The sequence below is a fragment of the Callithrix jacchus genome, chromosome 21 (genome assembly GCF_049354715.1).
Source record: "Callithrix jacchus isolate 240 chromosome 21, calJac240_pri, whole genome shotgun sequence".
Lineage (NCBI taxonomy): Eukaryota > Metazoa > Chordata > Mammalia > Primates > Cebidae > Callithrix > Callithrix jacchus.
The window spans coordinates 37,634,344-37,651,456 of NC_133522.1; the positions used below are offsets into that span (position 1 = coordinate 37,634,344).

At 47.0% G+C, this 17,113-nt stretch overlaps 1 protein-coding gene and 1 long non-coding RNA gene across 12 annotated transcripts in view; one reads left to right on the forward strand and one right to left on the reverse strand.

Moving 5' to 3' along the window:
* Window positions 1-17,113, reverse strand: part of TIAM1 (TIAM Rac1 associated GEF 1) — a 449,049-nt gene that overhangs the window by 376,118 nt on the left and 55,818 nt on the right. For 2 of the 11 annotated variants that reach the window (XM_078358812.1, XM_078358815.1), the window contains exon 2: window positions 11,822-11,950. The exons of 7 other annotated variants lie outside the window; for them this stretch is intronic. The gene's annotated coding sequence lies outside the window, so the exon portion shown is untranslated. Of the gene's footprint in view, window positions 1-11,777; window positions 11,951-17,113 lie in introns of all 11 variants that reach the window. 2 more of the 11 variants (XM_054249129.2, XM_078358814.1) reach the window with 1 other exon arrangement.
* On the forward strand, window positions 7,104-12,687 carry LOC128930386 (uncharacterized). The gene is made up of 3 exons (XR_008478357.2): window positions 7,104-7,337; window positions 7,922-8,057; window positions 10,495-12,687. It is a non-coding gene; the product is annotated as an uncharacterized LOC128930386 (long non-coding RNA).

Here is a 17,113-nt window from a genome sequence, read left to right on the forward strand (position 1 = left end):
ATCTCACAAAAGAGACCCCAGAGGACTGGGCACGGTGGCTCAGGCAGATCACAGGGTCAAAAGATCAAGACCATCCCGGCCAACATGGAGAAACCCTCTCTTCTAAAAATACAAAAATCAGCTGGGCGTGGTGGTACACGCCTGTAGTCCCAGCTATTCAGGAGGCTGAGGCAAGGAGAATCACTTGAATTCAGGAGGCAGAGGTTGCAGTGAGCCGCGATCACACCACTGTACTCCACCCTCGACAACAAGAGCAAAACTCCATCTCCAAAAAAAAAAAAAAAACGAGGTCCCAGAGAACTCCTTCACCTTTTCTACCACGTGAGGAGACAGCAAAAGCTGTCTATGAGCCAGGAAGCCAGCCCTCAACAGAAACAAATCTGCTGGCACCCTGATCTTGGACTTCCCAGCCACCAGAACTGTGTTGTTTATACGCCACCCAGTCTATGGTATTCTGCGATAGCAACCCAAACAGATGAAGACACCCACTAAGAACACGGCACCCCCACTGCCTGTCACTTTGCCTGTCTCCCACAGTACTCCACAAAGAGGCTTCCAGGGTGGGGACTGTGCCTGCTTTGCTCCCTGGTCCATCTGCAGGCAAATACCCACAGGTATGAGCTCAATACATCAATACCTGCTGGCTGAATTAACTCAGTGGAGCTAGCACGGTGGGTAGCCTCCGAACCCAGCTTGCCTCTGCCTCCAAGGCAGGGACATCACTTAAACAGCAGCTGTTAACCAATGTGAAAATCAGGCAGAAACACACAAAGAAAGGATTGAGGAAGTCTGAAAGAGCAAACTCCTATGAGTTTCAAATACTTTGCCCACCACTTTCTAAGAGTAAACCTACTCAAGGCTCAGCTATTATAGCAGGGCCCCAAGTCCACAGCACTTTACATCCTGTAATCTCAGCTTCCTGCTCATCCAGGAAGGGGGCCGTGACAGTCTTTCCAGGACCATGACCCCAGCCATGGTCATTTTCATGTTCTGAGACTCCCCCAGTATGGCGGGTGCTGAGATGTTTGTGTCCCACCTGTCCAAATTCCTATCCCCCTGAAATCCTAACCCCCTAGGTGATAGTATCAGTAGGTGGGGCTTTTTGGAGGTGACTGAGAAGTAGGGCAGAGCTCTTGTGAATGGGATTAACGCCCTTACAAAAGACGCCTCAGAGAACTGGCCAGTGCCTTCCAACACGTGAGGACTCAGTGAGAAGACGACTGTCTTCTGTGAACCAGGAAGCAGGTCTTCACCAGACACCAAATGTGCCAGTGCCTTGACCATACTTTCCAGCCTCCAGAACCATGAGCCAAATGAACTTCTGTTCTTTATCAATTACCCAGTCTGTGACTAATTTCTATTCTTTCAGACCAGCAAAGAACAGACGAAGACTAGCACAAGTCATAGCATAACACATCCACAGAGGAATGGAGACTGAAGAGCAAGTCTAGAGCACCACGCTGCCTTCCCAGAAACCAGGACACACCCACTCCATGGTTCACACACATTCCAACTGGTCCCCAGAAAGAAGCCCCAGGGGCTTCTCAGACATGGGCTATTACCCTCACATCGTACAAAAGAGAACATAAAATGACTGTGATATCAAGAGGTAGAGCTACTGGGTGGCCATTTTACAACTCACTGCAACATTGTTGAGGAGCCTATAAAATTCACGTGCTAATCCCAAGACAAAAAAATGAAAACATGTAATGCACTGTTGCCTGGGAGTGTGGAGAGAAGAGGCAGAGAGAAAACAAAACACTAACTCTAGGATAACAGGTCAAAATGTAGACGAGGAATCTCCAACACCTAATGACCATGTTCTCTCTGTCGGACTCCAGTAGCAGCCATTGCGTCAGGAGCCTCAATGAGCTCTCAGTTCCTCAGAGACAGCCTGCCCTCTAGAGCCAGCACACTCCTGAAGGGAGGGGCTTGCATGGCTTGTGTCCCAGGGAAGCAGTACTGTGCCAACAATTCCAACGCCACCACCACCCACAGCCACTGGGTGTCAACCAGGGCCAGATACTGGTCTAAACCCCTACGTGTATTAGCGCACTCAAGCCTCGCACATACCTGAGGGGTAGATGCTACTATGTCCCCACTTTGCAGATGAAGAAACCCAGGCACAGAGTGAATTCCCTGTACAAGGTCACAGCCCAGCTCCAGAACCTTTCCTCCCAGCTCTACACCCCGCCTAACCACATGTTCGTAGTGCCTGGTTCTCTGATTCCCTGATTCCGAGCATCCGTCTTCACATACACGATCTACTCCCCTGTGGGCTCAGAAATAAGCGGCACGCCACTGAGTGGAAACCAACAGCACATCCTACCCCTCCACCACCTGATAACTCACCATTCAATGATAGTTCTTGCCCACCATAAAATGTGAACCAAGGAAGGGAGGTGCCACAGCACTGTGAAACTGCAGTCTTACGGACCATCCGGCACTGCAACACCAGATGCTTTCCACTCTGGATCATCCTGGGGAATAAATGAAAACCCTGGCCCTCTGAAAGCCAGCTGCACCACCATCATCCTGCCCTCGAGTCTGAGGCTGCATTCAGAACCTGGAGCAGCAGAAATGACCGCCCCACTGTCCTGCATCAGCCTTCAGGGTTAGGACAAGGTGGGTGCAAAGGGAGCGTCAGCAGCTCCAGTGGCCTGTCCCTCCTTGGACGGCAAGATTTATGAAGCATTTCATTTGAGTCTGACAAATACTCTGTCCCCTGAGGTGCTGCTCTAGGCTTGGTTGTGAGTCACACAGGCACAACCAAGCCTACAGCAGCACCTCAGGACACAGCAATTTTTTTTTTTTTTTGAGTCAGAGTCTCGCTCTGTTACCCAGGCTAAAATGCAGTGGCGTGATCTCGGCTCACTGCAACCTCCACCTCCCAGGTTCAAGCGATTCTTCTCCCTCAGCCTCCCAAGTAGCTGAGACTACAGGTGTACGCCACCATGCCGGGCTAACTTTTGTGTATTTTAGTAGAGATGGGGTTTTACCATGTTGGCCAGGATGGTCTCGATCTCTTGACCTCATGATCTGCTCACCTTGGCCTGCCAAAGTATTGGGATTACAGGCGTGAGCCACCGCACCCGGCCCTGTTTTGTTTTTTTAATTATCTGGCGTTACATTCAACTGTTCCTCAGTGACCACTGACCAGTCAACCATTTCATGGGCTTGGTAGCCAGGCTCAGGTGGAAACTTCCTGCATCTGCCCTCTCCACTGAGGAGGGGAACAGGCTGGGCCATCCTTCCTGATGGGAAGCCCAAGGACCAGTGAAGTCTGGTGGTCTTTGACATGGGGCAGTCCCAAGGCAGAAGCACTCTGTGCGCAGCTGCCTCATCCACAGCCTGAAACATAACGAGAGTCCCACTGCCACTCAGGCCCTTGGATGTCACATCAGGGAGCACTGCCTTTCTGCTGTGTGGCCACTTCACCCAGCTCCTTATCGGGGCCACAGCAGTCTCAACCTGGAGTCAGGACAAGACAGGCAGTGGTGCTAAGACGTGGTGACGCAGCCCCAGCAGGTGTCTCCTGGGAATATGGGATGGGAGATATTCAGAGGCTGGGAAAGGGGGCGTTGGAGGCTGCGCCTGGCTTCATGGGTGCTCGACGACCTGGCTGCCCATCAGTTTTGTTCAAGGCTGTGGGCAACCCCAGGCAATAAATCCTGACAGGGCCAGTCCAGGGATCTAAAGCTCAAGGAGCTTCTGTCCCCCAGGACACATTTGTGACATCTGGAAACAGCTGCAGGGGAGGCTGTTAGTAGCGAGCAGAGCCCTACAAGGCACAGGACGGCCCCCACAACAAAGAATCCTCCGGCCCAAAAGCTCAGTACTGCCGCAGTTCACATGTCCTGTCTAAGCAACTCTTGACAGCCAGTTTTCCTTTGCCAGAAACCATGATTTATTTCTTTTTTTTTTTTTTTTTTTTTTTTGAGAAGGAGTTTTTCACTCTGTCACCCAGGCTGAAGTACAATGGAGCAATCTCTGGTCACTGCAACCTCTGCCTCCTGAGTTCAAGCAATTCTCCTGCCTCAGTCTCCCAAATTACAGCCGCTGGCCACCAAACTAATTTTTTATTTTTTGTATTTTTAGTAGAGATGGGGTTTCACCATGTTGGCCAGCCTAGTCTCGAACTCCTGACCTCAGGTGATCCACCTGCCTCAGCCTCCCAAAGTGCTGGCATTACTGGAAACCAGGGTTTTCATCCCCACTTCACAGTATAGGGAGGCCATATGAAAGAGCAGTCACTGAGAACACAGATTGTCAACCAGGAATGCCTGCATCGAAGCTGGGCACAGGACTGAACTCCAGAGAGCTTCCCACTGGTCCTCATAGCTACCCTTATTCTCGTTTCACTGACTGGGAAACTGAGGCACATAATTATCACATTCTGCTTAGAAGAGCTGGGATTTGAATCCAGGCAGTCCGACCCCAGTCAGTGTATTCGGAGGGGAGGGGAGGGAGATACAAAATTACATCTGTATAAAAGAAAAGGAAGAGGAGGAAGGGGAAACAGGAGGTGTATCAGTCTGTTCTCACGCTGCTAATAAAGACATGCACGAGACTGGATAATTTATAACGGAAAGAGGTTTAATGGACTCACAGTTCCACATGACTGGGGAGGTTTCACAGTCATGGCGGATAGAAAAGGAGGAGCAAACTCATGTCCAACACGGCGACAGGCAAGAAAGTGTACACCAAGGAACTGCCATTTATCAAACCATCAGGCCAGGTGAGGTGGCACACACCTGCTGTAATCACAGCACTTTGGGAGGCCCAGGTGGGCAGATCACAAGATCAACAGATCAAGACCATTCTGGCCAACATGGTGAAACCCTGTCTCTACTAAAAATACAAAAATTAGCCTGGCCTGGTGGCACACACCTGTAGTCCCAGCTATTAGGAAGACTGAGGCAGGAGAATCACTTGAACCCAGGAGGCGGAGGTTGCAATGAGCCAAGATGGTGCCACTGCACTCCAGCCTGGCAACAGAGCAAGACTCCGTTAAAAAAAAAAAAAAAACCATCAGATCTTGTGAGACTCAGTCACTACCATGAGAACAGTATGAAGGAAACCACCCCCGTGATTCAATGATCTCCGCCTGGTCCTGCCTTTGTCATGTGGGGATGATTATAATTCAAGGTGAGATTTGGGTGAGGACACAGTCAAACCTCATCAGGAGGGGACAGAAGGAAGAGGAGGACAAGGGAAGGATGCAGATATATATGAGAAAAAAAGACAGAAAAAGGGTAGGTCAAAATGTTCACAGCAGCTGTTTATGAGCAGCAAAATCATGGGTAACTTATTTTCTTCTCTGTGCCTTCCTGATTGTCGGTATTCTGTCCAGGGAAAATGCTTGTTACAATCAGAAAAAAACGTAATAAACAGAACTAGATGCCTGCAAAACATATATTTCCAGACTGTCATCAGCACCAGCAACTAAAAAGCATTAATAACTGTGGGCCTGGTGCGGTGGCACACGCCTGTAATCACAACAATTCGGGAGGCTGAGACGGGAGGAATGCTTGACTCTAGGAGTTTGAGAACAGCCTGGGCAACACAGAGACCCTATCTCTACACAAATTTTTAAAACCTTAGCCAGGCATGGTAATGAACACCGGTAGTCCTAGCTACTTGGGAGGCTGAGGTGGGAGGATGGCTGTGAAGCTGAGGGAAGAGCATGGCTCGAGCCCAGCAGTTCAAGGCTCCAATGAGCACTCCAGGGTTGGTGACAAAGAGGAGGCGGAGGGGGGAGGTGGAGGGAAGCAGACAAACAAGAGAAGGAGGTGGGGGGAGGAGGAGGAGGACAAAGAGGAGGAGGAAGAGGAGGAGGAGGAGGAGGAGGGAAGGAGGGAAAGGAGGAGGGAAGGAAGGAGGGAGTGGAGAAAGAAAGAAAGACTGAAAAGAAAGACAATTGTGCTAAGGGAAAAGGTGCAGACCCCCCTTGGCAGATGGAAGGGCCACCCTGGGTTGCTTGGACCCATCATACCTCTACGACCGTGACCTTAGGAAGCCATCCTCATGAGGCCACACTCACAGCACAGCTGTAAGGGATCCGCTCCAGAGGAAAAACACTTCCTGGACTCTGAGACAGTGTGTCAGCTCCTCATCCATCTTGGGGCAGAAAGTGCCCAGAGGGAGAGCCCTGAAGGGTAAGGTCAAATCCCCTTCCCCCTCCCCCTCCTCTTCCCCCTCCTACCTCCTTATCTGGCTGTTCATGCCCATGCTCAAAGCACTTGAAGAGACTTCCAGAAAAACAAGGTTTCCAGATCATTACAACTGCCTTTCAGCAGTCTTACTAACTGGGAGGAGTAAGAAGAAAAAGAAGAAGTCTTTATCCAGGTCTTCATGGGAAAGTTTGTTTTAGAAGAAAAAAAGGAAAAGAATTCTAGAGTTCACTGAAAAGTGTCCCTTTCCAATTTTTTCCCAAAAAACATGTACATGAGTTATTGTTAATTCTCTGCTTGGAGTCCCCTTCCACCATGAAAACCTACTGTGTGCAGAGAAACCCATTATCTAATGAATCGTTTTCATTATTCTCGTTAACTCAGAGAGGCAGGTTCTTCTATCCCTGCCCTACGACCAGGACTTGGGGTCACTGTGAGGCCCTCTCTAATTCTACTTTGGATAAAATAATTAAGTGGCTTTATAAAAAATTATTACAGATATCCTCAAGTTTAAAGAAGAATCTCTGAAGTTTAAGATATTACACCCAAAAATGCAAAAATTCAAAATACCCAAATGTCACCATTGATTAAAACATGAAATCAAATTTTTTTAGACTGCCAGCAAGCCTAGATGTAGCCTTTAAATAATAATAAAAAAAAAAATCCCTAGTTGCCTTCCCAAGAGCACCTCTTGGATGCCTTCCTCCCTGTCAATAGAACACTGATGATTCAAGTTCACATTCTCAGGCCAGGACAGACTTAGGGAACTGCCCCTGCTCAGCTCCAATCTGAAATAAGCCAGATATAAACCAATGGTAACTTCCCATTACTCCTTGCTTGTGACTGGATTAGGGCTGACCATGTGATCCAGCAGCCACCAATAGAACAAGACAGGAAGTAGCCTGGGCAGTTCCGGGAAGGATTCTCTTTGCAGATGAAAAGAGGCCAACTGGAGGAAATGCTCATCTCTTAATTCAAGTGTTGCAATTACTGGCAGTGCTGCAACTCCAGCTGCCACCCCTGCAACTTAGAAATAAGCCCAAGGATCAAGCAAAGACCCTGAGGAGAATGGAGTAGAAAACTGGGAAGAACTCATGATTCTGATGCCATCACTGCATTGCTGAATTAACCTTGGAACCATCATGTGCGACACTATTGTTTAAGGTATGTCTGGTTGGGTCTTTTGTTTCTAGCAACCAAAACTATCCTAACTGGTAGAACCCTATACTGAGGCTCATCACTAAGAGTCTGGAATCTTACAAACATATTAAAGCCAAAAGACAATGTGTCAGATTGCCTGGACCAGATCCCCAGTAAGGCACAGAGAAGAACAGAGAGGACAGGTGGCCAGGACCTTCGTGATGACTTCCTGTCAGTCACCAACCTGTTTGTTTCTCAACTCTCCTTTCTCCACACTCTGACTGTAACTCATTCTAACAGAACATTGAGCAACTGATACCTTTTATGACATATTCAAGAGGTAGAAAATTGATGCTTTACAGCCACCTGAGAAGGAGCAGTGAAAACCAGGATTCAAAAGGTCTCTTTCCTTTTGCGATTTATGGACTATCCACTGCTAAATGTCATCGCAAGTTTAGACATTAAATAAAACTGACTGATGAATCTATGAGACTTTGGAGAAGAAAATCTTCCAAAGCAATTTTTTCAAGGATAGAGGTTGGTAGGGGAGACAGTGTTAGATAAATAGGTACATAAATCATCTTGTTAAAGATAAGAATTTCTTGTAGGCCTCTCCACTCTCAGGAAGCAGACGTAAACAAAAGATAACACCATCTGACTGGATAGAAAATTTCTCTAGTATGTGCCTGCAAGGTTATTCTTCAAGAACTAACTTCCTGAGACTACATGAGCATTAAAACTAATGTAAGTAATATATATGTATGTGATGTGTGTATATATATTTACGTATATACATATGCATATGTGTATGTACATAAACACAGAGAGAGAAAGAAAGGAAAATAAATCTCAAGACCCCAAAATCACTAAGCCAAGGACAAGTCAAGCTGGGAACTACAGCAGGTAAAACTGCCTCCCATTTTATACCTAAATAAGATAGCTAACAAAGATAAAAAAGGTACATATTTCCCTCACAATTTGGAATTTCCTGGTGGGCCTCAAGATCTTTACCCTAAAACAGTTCTGAACTGAAAGCTCATCTTCACAGGTGCAGGAAGGACAGTCATCCCTCTGCTCACCAGAGAGGAATGCATATCTGATTGCTTCCTCCTCCACCCTACCCTTTATGCAGGAAAGCAGATTCACTGAGCCCAACTAAATTGTTTATTCGGTGAAAGGCTGATCAAGGACTGAAAACGACGCAACCTGTAGTCTCTTATCTACCTACCACCTGGAAGCCCCTCCCTCAGCGTTCTCCCACCTTACCAGGCCAAACCAATATGCATCTTACACATATTGATTGCCGTCTTATGTCTCCCTCAAATGTATAAAAGCAGGCTGCATCCTGACCACCTTGGGCACCTGTCGACAGGACCCCCTAAGACTGTGTCATGGGCACGTCCTTAACCTTAGCAAAATAAACTCTCTAAATTGATTGAGATCTGAGATATTTTGGGTTCTATACACACACACACACACACACACACACACACACAAACATATGTATACACATAAAAATGTTAAGTGAAAAAAAATCCATCCATCACATTACATATATACTGATTCAAAAATCATAAAGAATATGGAGAAATAAAGATGTTTTAAGGTATGTTTTAATGAAATTGACTTTTTAATGAAGTAAGTTGATAGTTACAATTTTTTTTTTTTTTAATGAAGTCGTTTAAGTTGATGATGAGTGTCTGTATGTTCTCAGACATCTCCAGTGCTCGGAATTCTAAGTTCACCAAAACCACTCACTGATCTTCTTACCTTTATTAAACTCAATCCTTCATGATCTGTGGGCCAACTACATTCCAGGAACCATGCAGGTTCTGCAAAGAATTGAGTTATATTTCAGATGCAGCCCTAGTGGCCTTGAACTCTTTCTGGAACATGAGAAATGAGGAAAAAAGCATGAAGGAAGATGAATTTTACCTTCTAAGAACGCATAATCTAACTAAGAGCAGGGAGGAGTACGTGAAGGGTAAAAACAGACACATATAATGTAAGGCACACAATCAATCAATGATAAAAAGAGATATGAGATGAAATGATAGAGCTTTAAATGAGGGTGAGATCGCATGGAGAATTTCAGGAAAGGTGTCATAAGAAAGGCGGCATAGGAAATGGAAACCGAGGATGGAAATTAGGTAGACTGGCATTTTCAGAGGGTAGCAACAGCTTTAGCAAAGATAAAGAACAGAAGACTTTAAGAAGAATTCTGGGAACAATATAGAGAATCAAGATGGGCTGGAATGCGGGGTATGTAGAGGCAAATCATGGGTCTGGAAACAAAGCAGATGGCAAGACCCACAAGATGCCAGGCTGCCTTGGTTTGACAGGGAATGAAGGGTTAGGAGAAGAGGCTGGCTTGGCAGTGACACATCAGAGCTGTGCTTTAGAAATAAATGAATCCAAGGCTGAATGCGGTGGGTCACACCTGTAATCTCAGCACTTTGGGAGGCTAAGGCAGGCAGATCATGAGGTCAGGAGTTCAAGACCAGCCTGGCCAACATGGTGAAACCCTGTCTCTACTAAAACATACAAAAATTAGCCAGGCATGGGGGTGCCTGCCTGTAGTCCCAGCTACTTGGGAGGTTGAGGCAGGAGAATTGTTGGGAGGCAGAGGTGCCAGTGAGCCAAGATCAAGAAATAAATAAATCCAGCAGCAACAGGTGACCTGGTCTAGAGCTGGAGAAGGGACCAGCCAACAGCATCTGCACTCACTCACGGCAGAAGTACAGTTATAACCATGGCTGGCAGCATAGTGGGTAGAGCACAGACAGCTCCACAGGTATTTGTTAAAGTGAATTAGGTTTCTTGTGGTCAGGAATTAGATCTATTTCTTCCTTTCTTTTCTTTTTTTTTTAAAGATAGAATCTCACTCTGTCGCCCAGGCTGGAGTACAGTGGCTCGATCTCAGCTCACTGCAACCTCCACCTCCCGGGTTCAACTGATTCTTATGCCTCAGCCTCCCCAGTTGCTGGGATTACAGGGCACCACCACACCTGGCTAATTTTTATATTTTTATAGAGACAAGGTTTTGACATGTTTCCCAGGCTGGTCTCGAACTCCTGGTCTCAAGTGATCTGCCCACCTTGGCCTCCCAAAGTGCTGGGATGACAGGTGTGAGCCTCAGTGCCTGGCCCATCTAATAATTTATTTCCTGTGCCCTCTACAGGCTCTGAACACACATAAGGCACTAACGATGGCAGCTCCTCTTGCCCCCTTCATCCTCTACAAGTGATCCAGTCCAAAAAGCACAGAGATGAATCACCAAGAATGGAGAAAAACCCTCCCTTTTCCTATTTCCAACGAAGAATCCTCTTTCTGCCACAGCAAACCTGAGGAAAGCACAAAGCCTAACAAACACTCCAGGAAAGGCCGAAGTGGGAAAGGGTACGGGTCCGAGAAAGAACACCTTATCAGCTTGATATGAAAAAGTAAGATGCTCCATCTCCCTGCTCCTACAGGGGAAAAGTCCCAAACACTGAGTGGGTGCGGTGACTCACGTCTGTAATCCCAGTGCTTTGGGAGGCTGAGGCAGGCAGATCACGAGGTCAAGAGATCGAGACCATCCTGGCCAACATGGTAAAACCCTGTCTCTACTAAAAATACAAAAATTAGCTGGGTGTGGTGGCGCACACCTGTAGTCCCAGCTACCTGGGAGGCCAAAGCAGGAGAACTGCTTAAATCCAGTAGGTGGAGGTTGCTGTGGGCCGAGATCTTGCCACCATGCTCCAGCCTGGCAACAGGGCGAGACTCTGTCTCAAAAGAAGGGCTGGGCATGGTGGCTCATGCCTATAATCCCAACAGTTTGGGAGGCTGAGGTGGGTGGATCACAAGGTCAGGAGTTCAAGACCAGCTTGGCCAACATGGTGAAACCCCATCTCTACTAAAAATACAAAAATTAGCTGGCCGTGGTAGTGCATGCCTGTAATCCCAGCTACTCTGAAGGCTGAGGCAGGAGAATCACTTGAACCAGGACCCAGGAGACAGAGGCTGCAATGAGCTGAGATCACGCCACTGCACTCCAGCCTGGCAGACTCCAGCGAGACTCCATCTCAAAAAAGAAAAAAAACAGAAGAGTCCTACAAATTAACAAAAATGTATATCCACATAACCAACACAAAGCAACACCTGCAGAAAAGTGCAATACAATGAAAGGTTCTCCGAGCACGTGCGATGATGTCCTCATTCTTCAGGACACCACACTGTAGTACTTAGGCAGCAAAGGGACATGCTGCTGCTGAAATACTCTAAAATAGGTCAGGGAAAGCTGTGTGTATGTAAGTGTGCCTATATAAATGTGTATGAGGATGAATGTGTTAGGCATAAAAGCGAGTGGGTGCGTATTTATATACACAGAGAGAATTAGACAGAAAATGGGACAAAATGCGAACAACTGGTGAACTTGGGTAATGTGGATATGATTGAATCACGTGCGCAGCTACATCGAATTACCTGAGACTAGGTAATTGGTACAGAACAGAAATTTATTTTCTCACAGTTCCAGAGGCTGGGAAGTCCAAGATCAAGGCACCAGCAGGTTCAGTTGTCTGGGGAGCACTGCTCTCTGCCTCCAGGATGGCACCTTGATGTGGCATCCTCCAAGAAGAACAGCGCTGTGTCCTCACCTGGCAGAAGGAGGAAGGGCAAGAGCGCCGAATGCTGCATGAATTCTCCTTTGTAAGAGCCTTTTCATGCCATTCACAGCGGAGGAGCCTTCATGGCCTGATCACCTCTTAAAGGCCCACCTCCCAATACATCACATTGCCAGCACCTGAGTTTTGGAGGGTTGAAACCACAGCAATACATTCATGCACTGCACAATGACATTTCAGTCTGTGGCAGTGGTACGATCCATATACAACAGTGGTCTTATAAGATTACAATGGAGGCCAGGCGTGGTGGCTCAAGCCTGTAATCCCAGCACTTTAGGAGGCCGAGGTGGATGAATCACCTAGGGTCAGGAGTTCAACACCAGCCCGACCAACATGAAGAAACCCTGTCTCTACTAAAAATACAAACTTAGCCGGGCATGGTGGTGCATGCCTGTAATCCCAGCTACTTGGAAAGCAGAGGCAGGAGAATCACTTGAACCCGGGAGGTTGTGGTGAGCCAAGATCGCGCCACTGCACTCCAGCCTGGGCGACAGAACAAAGCTCCATCTCAAAGAAAAAAAAACAAGATTACAATGGAGCCCTCACTGCCCCTGAAGACCTTCCCAAAGGACAAGATGTGGAGGTAGAAGACAGTGACACTGCTGGCCTGGCACCTTTGTGGGCCTAGGCCAAGGAGTATGTCCGTATCTTGGTTTTTAACTAAAAGTTTAAAAAGTTTAAAAAAATTTTAATGTTTTAAAATAGAAAAAGGTATACAGAAAAAGGATATAAAGAAGGATAATACTGACGGGACACGGTGGTTCATGCCTGTAATCCCAGCACTTTGGGAGGTCAAGGTGGGTGGATCACTCGAGGTCAAGAGGTCAAGACCAGCCTGACCAACATGGTGAAACCCCATCTCTACTAAAAATACAAAAATTAGCCAAGTGTGGTGGCATACACCTGTAGTTCCAGCTACTCAGAGGGCTGAGAATGGCTTGAACCCAGGAGACAAAGGTTTAAGTGAGCCAAGATCGGGCCACTGCAATCCAGCCTGGGAGACAGCAAAACTCCATCTCAAAAGAAATAAAGGGAGAATATCTTTTATACAGCTGTACATTGTGCTTATGTTTTAAACAGGGTTACTAGAGAGTCAAGTTTATTACAAATCAAAATCTACGAAGTTATAAAGCTACCTTTCTTTTGAGCCACTGTAGCCAGCTGAAAGTTGTTTATATTAGTATTGCTACTTTTCTGTAAGTCTGAAATAATATCGAAGCAAAGTTACAAGAGTAAGGAGGTTATATACTGCTAAGATCTTCAAAATATGCAAAGTAAAAAAATGCAGAATGAGATGTGGGAAGATTACCATTCATTTCAGAAGTGGAAAGGAAAAGGTACTGATATGTACTTAATTGGATATAACATGTCCATAATGGCAGATAAGAAACTGGTACTATTAGTTACCTCTTTGTAGAGGGGAGCAGGGTAGTTGGGGATGGAGTAGAATGGAGAGTTTTCACTATTTTTATATATTTTGAATTTTGAACCATGTGAACATATTGTGTATTCAAAACATAAATAACGGCAATAAAATTGCTTTGAAAATTTAGCAAGGTGTGGTGGCTCACACCTATAATCACTCTGGGAGGCCGGGGCAGGCAGATCACGAGGTCAAGAGATAGAGACCATCCTGACCAACATGGTGAAATCCCGTCTCTACTAAAATCACAAAAATTAGCCGGGCATGGTGGTGTGACCCTGTAGTCCCAGCTACTTGGGAGGCTGAGGCAGGAGAATTACTTGAGCCCAGGAGGCAGAGGCTGCAGTGAGCCAAGATCACGCCACTACACTCCAGCCTGGCAACAGAGCAAGACTCCGTCTTCAAAAAAAAATTGAAGGAAAAGAAATATATTCAAGGAAAATAATACAACAGTGCAAGCAGACGCACTATTCACAGTTGGACTACGTGGTGTGGAGTGGCGTAGGCCAGAGACAGGTAAGAAATCAGCTAACAGATACTCGGCAGGGTGCTGCCCAGATGTGACCCCACGAGCCACTGTGCTTGGAAAGCTGCCTATTTAAAAAGGGCTCATTCCAGGCAAGTAAAGCTGGGGGCTTGGAAAAACATGTTCTATCAAGTTTCAGCCTAAATTGGACAGAACTGTCCCATAAAATAAATTATGTGATTGACTTACAAGCCACAATTCCCCCTCGCCCTCTTCCCCCAAGCTGATTTTGCTGGTTCGGTAATTGAATCACATGACACACTGTCACAACCTGCTAAGCCCTAAGGAGGCTATTCCGTTCCTCCGAAGGACAAACCCAAACATAAACAGCTTCCAGCACTCTTCAGGAGCAGCCTCCCTCCTTGGAGGTAACAGCCAACAAGCCATTTATCTGGTGGTGTGTCACGGAAGGAAAGAGTCTTGAATCTATGCAAGAGCTTTCCAAGATGATCACAGATGATTCCAGCAGCGAGCAATTCTGAATGGACACATGAGCCTTCTCACCAGCCTAGACTTGCCATGTTAAACTTTATGGGACTTGAGCAAGCTCTCAGACAACCATAGAAAGACAGGAAGATACTACTGTCTGCAGAAGCCGGATTGAGAAGCTGGTGAGCGAATGCTGGTTGTCAGAACACCAGGGGAGGGACCCCACAGCACCCCACTCTCCCTTGAGGAAACCCACAGTTGCTCTCCGAGCCAAGATCCCAGCTCCATGACTCAGCCTCCAGTATTTTGGGGGAGGATTTGGTTGGGCACACCTGTGTATGTTTGTACCACATGAACTGTAGAGCCTGAAATGTGATTGATATTTGTATTGGAAAAAGGATGTGGGACTAGGGAGAAGTCAAGACATGGGATGAGAAAAGAGGGTCTCGGCTGGGCGTGGTGGCTCATGCCTATAATCCCAGCACTTTGGGAGGCTGAGGTGGATCACCTGAGGTCAGGAGTTCGAGAACAGCCTGGCCAACATGGTGAAACCCCGTCTCTACTAAAAATAAAAAATTAGTTGGGTGTGGTGGTGTGCACCTGTGACACCAGCTACTTGGGAGTCTGAGAGAGGAGAATGGCTTGAACCCAGGAGGCAGAGGTTGCAGTGAGCTGAGATTATGCCATTGCACTCCAGCCTGGGCTACAGAGCAAGAATCCATCTCAAAAAAAGAAAAAAGAAATAAACAAAAGAAAAGAGGGTCTTTTTCCCTCAGAACTGTAAGATGATGGGATCTGTTTACTTCACAAAGATACCTTGAGCATTGCCTCTGTCAATCAGTGAGCAAAGCCCTGGAAAGACACAGCTGAGCTCCCAGTCCAGTGGAGGGATACAAACACCAATAGTAACGAATGGTGAATGTCCTCACCCCATCTTCCTGGGGTGCTAGGAAGGAGGCACATTCACATGCAGGTGACAGTTTAACAAAGATATGGCCCGGCACAGTGGCTCACCCCTGTAATCCCAGCACTTTGGGAGGCCAAGGCGGGTGGATCACCTGAGGTCAGGAGTTCAAGACCAGCCTGACCAACATGGAGAAACCCCATCTCTACTACACATATAAAATTAGCTGGGCATGGTGGCACATGCCTATAATCCCAGCTACTCAGGAGGCCAAGGCAGGAGAATCACTTGAACCCGGGAGGTGGAGGTTGCAGTGAATGGAGATCATGCCGCTGCACTCCAGCCTGGGCAACAAGAGCTAAACTCCATCTCAAAAAAAAAAAAAAAAGAGGAGAGATCATCCTGGGGCACAGCAGTCTTTTAATCCAGTATGGTTAGTGCCATTAGGAGAAAAAGAAAAGATAGAGACACACAGCGACAATGGAGGCACAAAACAGAGGCCAGCCTCTACAAGTCAAGGAACTCCAAGGCTTGCAGAAAAACCAGCAGAAACAAGGAAGAGGCATGGAACCGACGTTCCCACGGAGCCCTCAGAATGAAGTTACCTGGTGGACATCATGACTTTGGACTTCTGGCCTCCACAATGTTGAGAGAATACGTTTCTGTGGTTGGAAGCTACCAGCCTGTGCTGTCATAATGGCAGTCCCGGGAAACAGCCCTATCCTCCTCCCCTCTACCACCGCCCTTTTAAGAAAAAACAAAATTCTTGCCTTGCCTGAGAAAACAGGACACTTTTACAAAAGTAACTAACAACTGATTTCAGGAAAGGCTATCTTCGCTAATAGGCCCTTGCAGCAGAAAGAGAAATGGAGGTGTTTTGTCGGTTCTTTTCTTTATCCTCCCTCCTCCTCCCTGACCCTCTCATAATGGCCGCCACCACTTGGGATTGTTTCATGATTCCCCCAAGGGATAAAGATACAGCTAGAGAAGGACCTTCAAATCCAGTCCAGAAGGTCGGGACCACACACCTCTTGACTGGAGAGGCTGGTTCACACCCCATGTACCTCACACCTTCCAGAGGCCCCTTAGCACTGCTGCTCAGTTACAATGGTGAAGAACCCGGAGGCTGGATTATTTATTTATTTTTTACCATAATCGGCTCTCAGCAAACCACAGGTCAATCAGGACGGGAAGAAGAGAGGGGGAAAGTCAACACAAAGCAGAAAATCACTTTCCTAGGCATCTACACAGTTAGAAGGAAAACAAGTGACCTTTGAGCCTGATTCACCCAATGAAAGTGACTCAAGCACGACGACTTTCTTCGGCCTTTCCCATCTACCTGTTATTCTCTCAAGACAAGACTGGTATTCTCACTGGAACACACCAAATCCATGAAGTGGGTTTTGTTTTTTTGTTTTTTGTTTTTGAGATGGGGTCTCGCTCTGTCTCCCAGGCTGGAGTACAGTGGCGTGATCTTGGCTCACAGCCTCCAGGGTTCAAGCGATTCTCCTGCCTCAGCCTCCAGAGTAGCTGAGATTACAGGTGTGCACCACGACGTCTGGCTAAATTTTTGTATTTTTAGTAGAGACAGGGTTTCATCATGTCCTCGAACTCCTGACCTCTGGTGATCTGCCTGCCTCAGCCTCCCAAAGTGCTGGGATTACAGACAGGAGCCAACACGCCCAGCCTCAAGAAGTGGTTTTTACTAGTAACAAAGAATCCATTTGTTTGGAAACGTGGGACCAAAGGGCTGAATGCCCCATTCCCAGCCACCTGGGAATTCAATCAGAGTAAGACTAAGAGCAGGCACTGCCTTGTCCATCCTCTTTACGCTCCCTGAGGTTTCACTTAGCT